This window comes from Aotus nancymaae, unplaced genomic scaffold (genome assembly GCF_030222135.1).
Source record: "Aotus nancymaae isolate 86718 unplaced genomic scaffold, 86718_ANA_hifiasm-v0.15.2.pri h1tg000058l, whole genome shotgun sequence".
Lineage (NCBI taxonomy): Eukaryota > Metazoa > Chordata > Mammalia > Primates > Aotidae > Aotus > Aotus nancymaae.
This window is the reverse complement of record NW_026988472.1, coordinates 4,930,576-4,942,376: the sequence shown is the minus strand read 5'-3', so window position 1 is coordinate 4,942,376 and position 11,801 is coordinate 4,930,576. Positions and strand designations below refer to the sequence as shown.

At 36.7% G+C, this 11,801-nt stretch overlaps 1 pseudogene; it reads right to left on the bottom strand.

Moving 5' to 3' along the window:
• Window positions 1–4,107: 4,107 nt before the first annotated feature.
• On the bottom strand, window positions 4,108–4,721 carry LOC105730465 (hepatoma-derived growth factor-related protein 3-like; annotated as a pseudogene).
• Window positions 4,722–11,801: the final 7,080 nt, after the last annotated feature.

Below are 11,801 nucleotides of genomic sequence, written 5' to 3'. Positions count from 1 at the left end.
ATACAGTGTTTGTGTCCTCACCTCCAAAGGATCCAGCCCTTACTGAGCAACTGCACCTGCTGGTGCTTTGATCTTGGTGTTCCCGGCCTCCAGAACTGTGGGAAATAAATTTCTGTTCTTTAGAAATTACCCAATCTGATATTTTGTTGTAGTAGCACAAACAGACTAAGAAAGAAAAGTATCCACTCCTTTTCAATTGTTTGGAAGAATTTCAGAAAGATTGTGGTTAATCATCTTTAAATGCTTGATAGAACTCTACACCTGTGAAGCCATCTGGTCCGATGCTTTTCTTTGTCGAGAAGTTTGTTTTACTTCATGAATCTCCTTACTGGTTATTGGTCTGTACAGATTTTCTATTTCTTTGTGGGTGGGAGACCCCATAAGTACCAAGGCAGGAATCAGAAGCCTCAGCCTCTTCCCATATAAATAATGAAGAAGAAAATAACTAGAGATATAACTATAGTAGTTTTTCATGATCTTAGTTATTCACAGTTAATCATTAAGATTATATATTATTTTCAGCATAATCTTTTACTAATGCCTCTCAGGTCGTTAAGTGTGAAACTAAGGTGACATTATGAAAGAAGTGACCCTAAGGCAAGATGCTTTAAGCCCTCTGTCACGCCTGCGTAAGGGCTGCTGGAGGGCACCTTGGCTGTGCGGCAGCGCCAGCGCTGGGAAAGTGCCTGCTGTTTAGCCAGCTGTGGAAGGAGACATCCAAGATGTCTCCTTCCCCAGCAGAGCTAGGAGAAAACTCCGCTCCCCCAAGCTCTTGTGGTAGGCCTGATGGCTGTCAGGTAGGCCCGCAGACATCCAGGGGCTTATTTGTCTCTATGTGATGCTGTGCTTCAGTGGTCACGTTCCATGTCCACTTTCATGTTCTGCTTCTGCACTTGGTTCCTCTTTTTCTTAGAAGATATAATCAGTAAAAGTAACAAATCTTAATGTCTTTGTTCTTTCTTGACAAGTATGGAAAAAGTGCTGACGCATTATGCTCCTTATCATCTTGGCTACTTGAAAGTCCTGGGCCCCCATCCCAATGACACATGATGTACTTGACCCTATCACTGACCACCAGTGCCTGGCCCTACCTACCCCGCCCCCAGCTTTGTACTCAATGAAAGTAAGAGTGTGCGGACACTCGGGGCCACTGCCGACTCCGTGCTTTGGTTGGCAGTGGACCCCTGGGCCCAAACTCTGTTTTCTCTTTCTTAGTGTCTTGTGTCTTTTATTTCCACAGTTTCTTGTCTCCACACCTGTAGAGAGAGACTCACAGGACCCTGTAGGGCTGGACCCTACATTTCTTCATGATTTAGTCTTAGTAGGTTGCATGTTTTTAGAAATTTATTCATTTCTTTTATATTATCCAATTTTTTGACACATGATTGTTCATAGTAGTCTTTTATGATCCTTTGTATTTTGTGGTATCAGTTGAATGTCTTCTATTTTATTTACTTTTTTATTTATTTGAGTCCTCTCTTTTCTTGGTTAATCTAGCTAAGGGCTTGTCAAATTTGTTTATCTTTTCAATTAAATGGTATTCTTCACAAAAGGAAAAGATTGTAAGCTCCTTTCCAGAAAAAATATAATCACATCTATATGTACATGATCAGAAATATGAATTTTATTTTTTCCAGTGTGGAAGGTTGCCTCTAATCAGAAAAATTTTTACTGACAAGATTTTGAAAATTGAGAAATTGCAAGACAAATGCATTTTTTTTACTAAGCTTAGCATTCTCAGAATCCCCAAATAGAAAATTATATATCACTTAAAACACAGTTATTATGAAAAGTCTTGATAACTTAAAAATCATATTATTTTTAACTTTTTCTAGATTTATCAGAACATAATGTCATGGTTTTGTTTTCACTTTTTAAAAATTAGTAGGTAAACACAATATTTTTGATAACTTATTGGTCGTTTGTATTGACTCCATTATTGGTTGGTGATTTATACTATCTGCACAGTTCTCTTTTGAGATGTTTTTTGCTTACTGATTTTTAGTAGCCATTTAAAAACTTCATGATTTTTATCTTTTGTACTTCTACAATGTGGCAAATATTTTTGAGGTTGTTGTTTGCATTTTACATATGTTTATGTTCTTTTAAAAACTCTATTGAATAGCAAAGACATGGAATCAACCCAAATGTTCATCAATGATACACTGGATAAAGAAAACGTCATACGTATACACCATGGAATACTATGCAACCATAAAAAGGAATGAGATCATGTCCTTTGCAGGAACATGGAGGAAGCTGGAAGCCATCATCCTCAGCAAACTAACACAGAAACAGAAAACCAAACACTGCAAGTTCTCATGCATAAGCTGGTGCTGAACAATGAGAACACATGGACACAGGCAGGGGAACAACACACAATGGGGCCCCTTAAGGGGATGAGGGGAGGGAGAGCATGAGGATTAATAGCTAATGCATGCAGGGCTTAATACTTAGGTGATGGGTTGATGGGTGCAGCAAACCAGCATGACACATGTTTACCTATGTAACAAACCTGCGCATCTTGCACATGTATCCTGGAACTTAAAAAAAACTCGATTGAAATGTAACACATAAACAGAGAGGTACGGTGCATAAGTCATACATGTACAGGTCAATACATATTTTCACAAATTCAGTGTACTTGTATAATCAACATGCAGAGGAAATAACATAACATAGCCACCATCCCAGGATTTCCTTCTGTGTCCATTTAAAATTATTACCCTGTTCCCTATCCTGACATATTTTTCCACATTCCAATACATTTATTCTGCAAAAGCAATACATTTACTTCTTTTTTTTTACAGTAAATTTTTATACTAAAAACCTCATATACTTACTTGAAAGATGTTCCAAGGACAAGCAGAACAGGATTAATAAAACCCAAACTGACTAAATGTGTTCTCACAATATAAGCTGGCATAAAAATAAATAAATAATCATATCACAGTAGCAACAATAATGCACACATAATAGTGATTTATAGGTCAATGTTAACTATTCTTATTCTACTTTCCAAAGAAAACAGCAGTTCATTTTAAAAGTCTGTTTACATGTCAGTGTTTTGTCTGGTTTTCCAGAGGGCTGCTGCTAATTTCAGCTTTGAAATGTAAAGTATCCACTTTGAGTGATTAGCTCAAATTGTGTTGGCATTGGGAAAAAATAGATTTATTTTTTCCCAATGCTTTTATTTTGGAATAACACCAAAAGACTCATTAACTTCACATATAGAAACTGAGTCTGTGTTGTACATAACAACATGAGTTTGGGAAGTATAGCTCTCAGCTAGCTATTTCTAATACTGTAAACTTTTCACATGTCCTCAAAACTGAAATCCAAATATAATTTCATCTTCAGTGTGCCAGTACTGTGTATTTAAGAATTAGTTCCTAAGTTCTGTCACAGAAAGGAAACCCCATTCTTAAGCATTATGCTGAGTGGTCATTTAAAAGAAATGCCAATTTATTTTAACTAAGTGTTTGGTGGTGATGGAGACCAGAGAATGGTGGGTATCCTAGATATGCATAAATCTATTCCAAAATCTTGATAATCCTTTATGGTTAAGGGCAATTTCATGCAACCAAATAACAAGAAATTAAATAAATAACCTTTAAAAAGGATAACATGTATTTTTTTAAACCACAATAGAGAGGAATATGAATACTATACATAAAAACTGGGGTTCTGTCAATAATAACAAGGACCATGTGTTGGTTCATATAAAATCTAAGAACATCCACCAGGCTCGGTGACTCATGCCTGTAATCCCAGCCCTTTGAGAGGCCAAGGCGGGCAGATTGCCTGAGGTCAGGAGTTCGAGACCAGCCTGATCAACATGGTGAAACCCTCATCTCTACTAAAAATACAAAAATTAGCTGGGCATGGTGGTGCATGCCTGTAGTCCCAGCTACTCGAGAGGTTGAGGCAGGAGAGTCATTTTGAACCAGGGAGGCGAAGGTTCCAGTGAGCCAAGATCATGTCACTATACTCTAGCCTGGGCCACAGAGTGAGACTCAGTCTCAAAAAACAAACAAACAAAATCTAAGAACATAAGACAACCAAACATTTAACCTTCTTGTCATTTCTTTTAATATGCAGCGTTAATTATGGTAGGTACGTCCCTTGACTGGTTTTCTGCAAATTTGAAGTTGTTTCTTGTGTCATTGCAGGCATTTCCATCTTCAGATCTGCTTTTGTTTTCCTCTTCTTTGCATTCTTTATCATCTTCATCTCCAGGAGATTTCTGGAATGTTTAGAGGGCTTCTTTGACGTTTATGACTTTATTTTTTGTTTTGAGACTGATTTTTCATTCTTTCTTTTGCTTTTTACATCTTCGTCTACTCTGTCACCTTCTTCTTTATTGCTTGCACTGGCAGTGCCTTCTACCTCAGTTTCTGAAGATTATTGTTGCTGAATTGCCTGGCATCCAGTAAACTTTATTCCTGGGTTGTTTTCTATTTCCCACAATCCTTCAATAAATCCTTTATATTTGTTTGACTTTCTAAACTCTCTTTGTAGTCCTTATATAGGAAAAGGTCTTTGGAAACTAGAAATGCAGTCACGGGTGCCAAAAGAAAAAAATAGAATGCTTTTTTTCTTGGAGACTTCATAGTTCTCTCTGGGAATTCATCAATCCAGGGTAGCCAGTGCAAGTAGCCCATCATCTTGGCAAAAAGCAGATTGCCTGCCTTTTCCTCATGGAGCTGTGGATGCTCCATCTCAATAGCTCCTCTTCCAGGTTTTCTTTGGTCACTATGAATGTTCTGGGAGGCTGACACCCCTCAGACAGATGGACTGCTCTTCTGTCTTAACTTTCAAGGCCATGAATTAGTTTTGCCTGTGTTTGGACTGTATATAAGTAAAACCATATAGTATGTACCATACTATATGGCTTTATATCTTTTCTTTTAGCACAATATTACATTTATGAAATTCTTCCAGGTTGTTGTGTATCATTTCTTTTATTCTTGTTACTACATAGTTTTTCACTGTGTTGATGGACATCTGAGAAGTTTCTAGTTGAGAGTTAATTGTGTGATTTGAATATTCATGTACACATCTTTTGATAAATGCATATATACATTCTTTTAAGGTGTATACCTGAGAGGTGAATTGCTGGGTTATAACATGTATATTCTCAATTTTAGTAGGTAAAGAGGCTGTACCAATTTATACTCCCATCAGCAGTGTGTGAGGATTTTGATTGCTTCACATCTTAGTCACTACTTGCAAAATGAGACAGGTCAATAATTTCCATTGTGGTTTGTTTCCTTTTTAAATGAATTTGTACCTGGTTAGATGCACATTTTGTTATATTTTATTTTAGCTATTTCCTTACTTTTAAAATTTCTGAATAAAATAGTTTTTTTGGTATATCACATGAAGTAATTATGAAACATTTTTCCTCCAAATAGTTAATAATAATTTTTCCATGTACAAAGCCAAAGATTGCTGCTATTTTTCTTTTTCTTTTTTTACTCAAACTTGCTTTCTGTACAATTCTGAAAATTCAGTTTATTTACTTTTAGTTTTTCTTATGTTACAGGAAAACACTTGAAGATGTAAATGAACCTGAGCATAGATTTGGACGCTTTCTTTAACTCTGGGTACATGCTTATGAAAGCTAATTCAAATTATCATATAATTAAATGTTTAAAACTTCAACTTTACCTCAAGATAATTTAGGAGAACTTCATGGTTTTTAATCTGTGGATATGAGTGATGTTAGCTGATGTGGAGCGGACTGCACGGTTCCAGTACCAGTGTAGTAATGTGGACAGCTGGGCCTCTGAAAGAGAGAGCAGGTGTGGATAAGTATGAGTAGAGACACCTCAATCATTTGGGAGTCGAGAGGAAGTTGCAGGGGCATATCTTAGCTCTTCAAGCTCTTTCCTCAAAATTTACCCTCTAGTCTCCTCCTTTCAATTACTCTGTTTTCCACAGAGAAGATATTAGTGGTGATAAGGCCCTGTGGTGCTGAGGTTGGGAGAGTGGGGGAAGAAAAAGGATAAGAGAGGGATGGGAAAGAACATGGAAGCCCTGAAGTCCAGGTCAGTAGTAGAGGTAGGAGTCTTTTAGGCCAAAGAAAATAGAACCCAAGTATTTCCTTGAACTTTGTAGCAACTAAGGATTAAACTACAGAAATGGAGAATCTTGAGGCAAGCCAAATACTTGCAGAGAGCCCATCTGAGGCACAAATTTGGGGGCTAATAGCATTGAGGCTTATCTTAGAGTTGGATTTCTAGAAAGCCCCTCAGGATGGGATAAAGGCGACAGAGTGGGCAGTTGTGGGAGGGTTCCTGGTAGAGGTTGAGGATTGGAGTGGTGGCCTAGGGGTGATTTAAAATAAGAACACAATGCTGGACTGAAGAAGATGGGGAAGGGTTCCAGCAAGAAAGCCTCCCTTCAGAGTGCAATGTGGAGGCAGTGGCTGTAATACACAAGAGCCTGGATTTTGGAATACCTGCCACTAGGGATTCTAGATGTAGTGCTGGATTTCTTCCCTGTAGTAGTGAATTTCTTCCCTGCTTTCATTTATTTCAGTAGACTTAAGGGGTGGAGGCAGGAGGGCAAGAAAAGATGGAGCCTTTTGCCTATGATTAATAATAAGAACACTATATTCTAGAAGCAGAGAGAGGCAGGATGAGGTACAAAGAAAAATATCTGTTCTGCCGAAGGTTCTTAGTCTCTGGATCTCTTGTCAGGATAACCGTATATTTACTTGCATATGGATGAGTTGACTAATTAGTACCAAACTGATGCAGAGAGGAAGGAAGGCAAGCGGGTAGGAGCATACACAGGTGAGATTAATCTTATTCAACTTCACCAACAGACTTTGTTCATTTCTGGTGGGGGATGGCTGTAGTGGTAGAGAAATTGACTGTGGTGGGGAAGAGAAAAGGGGATTAGGAATAACATTTTCTAGCCTTCCCTCCCCCATTTTGTGTTTTTTCGTTTCTCTCTTCTCATGACCAGAAGTCTAGACAGGAAGCAGAGGTCGGTTACCAGGGAAACTGAAGCTGAGTATGCTTGATTCACGAGCTTGTGAGATAAAAGCAAAATTGCTAATCAAAATGCAAGACTGTATGGAGGATGGGTGTTAACCAAACAAGCACAGATTTATTCATCCTTATTATTATGTTACATACATATATAAATCCACAAAGATAAAGAGCTTTTCCTAAATGTTTAGTTGAGAATCAGTCTATGGAATGGCCTTGAATCCTGCCCCTGCCACCTTCCATTCTCTCTGCTGGCCCCATGCTACCAGTCTCCCAACATGCGTCATGTCTGAGTATGATGGAGTCCTAATGATATTGCCTCTGTACATGGCTCTGTCAGTTACAGGGAAAGAAACTGAGGGAAAAAGAAGGCATCAATTCACCTAGCTTTAAAAGCAACAGAGAGATAAACCTCACCCATCAAAGTCTTTCCCTAGAATTCCACCTAAAAATCCTAGAAAATCTAACCAAAGTACTGGTCTTTCAAGGTCTAATTAATACTTATTTGTTTTTGGTCCAGTATCAAAGAGTGCTACGGAAATGCAGTTAGAATACACCACCATTCCTTATACGCTGCTGCCCCTAGTGTAACACATGTGGATTGCACTCTCTTGACAGCTGTAGCCAAGTCAGAGCCCATTTTTTCCATTTCATTGCTGTATGACGGGTTTTAGACTTGTATCTGTATTTTTCCAAATTTTAAGTTGAATATTTCTGTTAATCTTTTTGATTACAGAGAAATGAAACAGATAGTTTACTACAGGCCATAATATTTTTCTGATGGAAAAATACGTTCTGCTCTGTGGCAACTGCTTTCTGATGCAATCTCCATTGTTGGATTTTAATAAAAACCATCCTCTGCTTGTATATTATCATATGATTTCAGAAAAGTCATGCTGATGTCAACTGGGTTGTAATAATGTGACCTTCATTGAGACCTTAGAAGTTAATGTGAACCTGCATTTAAAGTTTAAGGAGGGAGTAAAAAGGGTGAAGGGTGTTCATATCTGTCTGTACTCTCTCCTAAGACTGGAAAACTTTCCCTAAAAAACAAAAAACTTGGATTTAAGTAGGGTGTGTGTGTGTGTGTGTGTGTGTAGAGGGGGCATAAAGGTAGAGTGATAAGAATTGACAAGCACCAATATTTATTGAGACTACAAGGTGTGATATAATTTGCATTATTTTATCTGAGTATTACAAAAATACAATAAGTTAGGTTTTGGTGCAATCACTGAACCTTTCACAGGCTATTTTTTAAATTTTATGAGGCTAATTGCTTGTGGATAGCAGGGTGAACAGAAATGTTATTGGTTCTTTCTGTCACTTTTCGTTGCTATAGCCCTTTGTAGTTTAGGGAAACTTCTGATAAGGAAATTAATTCTCGTGGGCTAGGCTTGCTTTCCATGCAATACTTCATTTAATCCTTCCTACAAACACTTTGATGCAGACACTATTACTATCTTCAATTTGCAGATGAGGTACTTGGCTATGAGAAGGGCCCAAGCCCAGGTCTTCCTGTTTCTGAAGACTGTGCTCTGAAACTATACCTTATTCTGCCTGCCTGTCAAGTTTTTCTGCTTCCCTTGTGTGGTAAAACCAGAGAACAGTCTGGAGTGTTATTCTTCGAAAATTTTATTGATGCTATGCACAAGCATTTCCTGAAACACCAGGAAGACCCTGACATATCTCAATTCCTCCTCCAAAAGGGCCGTTATATATATAAATTAACTGCCCTCCACCCACTAATTGTACACTCATTTCTCCATTCAGCCCTCTCTTTACTAAAAAAAAAAAAAAGAAATATTGAATGGCTTCACGATTGAGAAGCTAAATCTGATGAAAATCTGGGACATTAGCATGGTATATTAGTTTGCTATGGCTGCAATAACAAAATACCACAGAATGGGTGGCTTAAACGACAGACATTCATTTTCTCACAGTTCTGGAGGCTGGAAGTCCAAGATCGAGGTGTATATCATCTTAGTTTCTTCTGAGGTCTCTCTCTTTGGCTTTCAGATAGTCACCTTCTCACTGTGTTCTCACATAGTCTTTCCTCTATGCCTGTGCACCCTGCTGTTTCTCTGTGCATACAAATTTCCTCTTCTTATAAAAGCATCAGTTAGATTGGATTAGGGCCACCTTAAGGTCTCGTTTTTACTTATTCACGTCTTTATAGGCTTGATATCCAATTACAGCCATATTCTGGGGTAATAGAAGTTAGAGCTTCTCAAGTAGCACGTCAATTAATTAATTAGCTAATTATTTTTAATTGAAAAATATAAATTATATATACATATGAGGTGTAACGTGATATTTTGACATATGTGTACAATGTGGAATGATTAAATCAAGCTAATTAATATATCCATTGCCTCATATACTTATAATATCTATTGCAGTAAGAACATTTAAAATCTACTTTTTTTAGCAATTTCAAGTATATGATACATTATAATTTGCTATAATCAGTCACCATACTGTACAATAGAGCTCTAGAACTTATTCCTCCTTCCTAAACGAAACTTTGAACCCTTTGACCAACATTTCTCCATTCCCTACATCCCCCTGCCAGTCCCTGGTAATCACCATTCTACTCTCTGCTTTTATCAATTCGATTTTTTTAGAGTCCACATATAAACGAGATCGTACAGCATTTGCCTTTCTGTGCCTGGTTTATTTCACTTAGCATAATGTCCTCCAGGTTCATTTGGATTGTTGCAGATGAAAGGATTTTCTTCCTTCTTAAAGCTGAATAGTATTCCATTGTGTGTGTGCATCTGTGTGTGTGTATACTCCACATTTTCTGTATTCATTCATTCGTTGATGGACACTTAGGATGATTCCATATCTTGGCTATTGTGAATAATACTGCAATAAACATGGAAGTGCAGGTATGTCTTTGACATAGTGACTTTATTTCCTTTGGGTATATCGCCAAAAGTAAAATGGCTGAATCATACAAAACCTCAATTTTTAATTTTTTGAGGAATCTCCATACTGTTTTTCATAATAGCTGAACTAATTTACATTCCCACTAATGATGTACAAGAGTTCCCTTTGCTTAATCCCCTCAACACTTGTTATCTTTTTTTTTTTTATTGATAGTAGATATTCTAGTGGGTGTGAGGTGATATCTCACTGTGGCTTTAATTTGCATTTCCCTGATGATTAGTGATGTTGAGCATGTTTTTATATAACTGTCGGAAATTTGGATGTCTTCCTTGGAAAAATATCTATTCAGGTCCTTTGCCCATTTTTTTTTTTTTTTTTTTTTGAATTTTCCAAAATTAAAGGGAAAACAATAAAATTCAAGTCCAAGAAGCTTAGAGAATTCTGAGGGAAGTAAAACAAAACAGTAGCAACAACAAATAATGGTGTGGAGGTGATAAACTGTACAATAAGGCAAAGAAAATAAGCAAACGTTATAGACTGGAATGAAAGAAATAAGCCATCATTATTTGCAGAAGGTATAATCATCTATGTAGAAAATCCCAAAGTATTTTTGGAAATGCTTATGGAATTAATAATTAAGCTTAGTAGTATGTAGCAGAATACAAGGTCAACATAAAATATCATTTATGTTTCTATAAATCAGCAATGAACAATTAGCATTGAAATTTAAAAATCATTGCCAATAATAAGAGCAACAAAAAAATGTCAAATGTTTGGAATAATCTAATGAAATTTGTGTAAGATTTTCACACTGAAAACTACAAAACATTGATGAGAGAAATGAAATAAAGCCTTAATTATGGAGAAAAGTGCTATATTTATTTATTTATTTATTTATTTATTTATTTTATTTTTTTTTTTTGGTCACTTGTATTATGCCTGTCTCTCATGAAATGAAAGGTAATGAATTTGCATTTGAATTATGAGCTTCAGTTTGTATTACATATGTTTGTTTACCTCTACTTTCAGAATTCCCAAATAATTATCTACATTTTTGCTTACATTTTATTAGAATACCCAAAGAATGACTTGTTTACCTACATGTTTTTTAGGTATTATTTAATTATTTCTCAATTCCCATGATTCCTTTACCCAAACAGAGGTGGTATAGAGTAAATGATACATGTTTGAAGGGACAAAAGTCATTGTTTGAGGGAAAGTGTGACATCAGTATTAGAACTGCTTCTGGCTGAACAGGTTTGCTCTTTATGAAACCTGTTACCTACATTGGAGTCAGAGCTTGTAGGGAACCACAAGGATTTCTTTTTTTTTTTTTTTTTTAAGAGAGAGAGAATAGGAAGGAGAAAAAAGGAAGAGAAAGAGAGAGAGAGAATGGGGAGGAGGGAGAAGGAAAAGAAAGAGGGAGAGAGAATGGGAGTATTGCTTTCTTGCCCAGGCTAGAATGCAATTTAGTAATGGGTATTGAAAACCTCTTTTATACTGATAATTATACTTAATGATGTAGTCAGGAAGGAATAAGGGAAGAAGATAACAAACAAACAGCCAACCAATATTTAATTTAAACCTATGAAATGCTATGCGATTACTGAGGAGTGATTTACTTCCAATTATATAGTCACCTTTGGAATAGGTGTGAGGTGGTAATGTATGTTTTGTGTACTTGAAGTGGAGAGTTCTATAAATATTTATTAAGTTTACTTGTTCCGGGTCTGAGTTCAAGTTCTGAATATCCTTGTTAATTTTCTATCTCGTTTATCTATAGAATCGTTAGCTCTTCTTGTTGCATTGATCCTTTTGCCATTATGTAATGTCATTCCTCACCTCTTTTGATCTTTGTTGCTTTAAAGTCTACTTTATCAGAGGCGAGAATTGCATCTCCTGCTT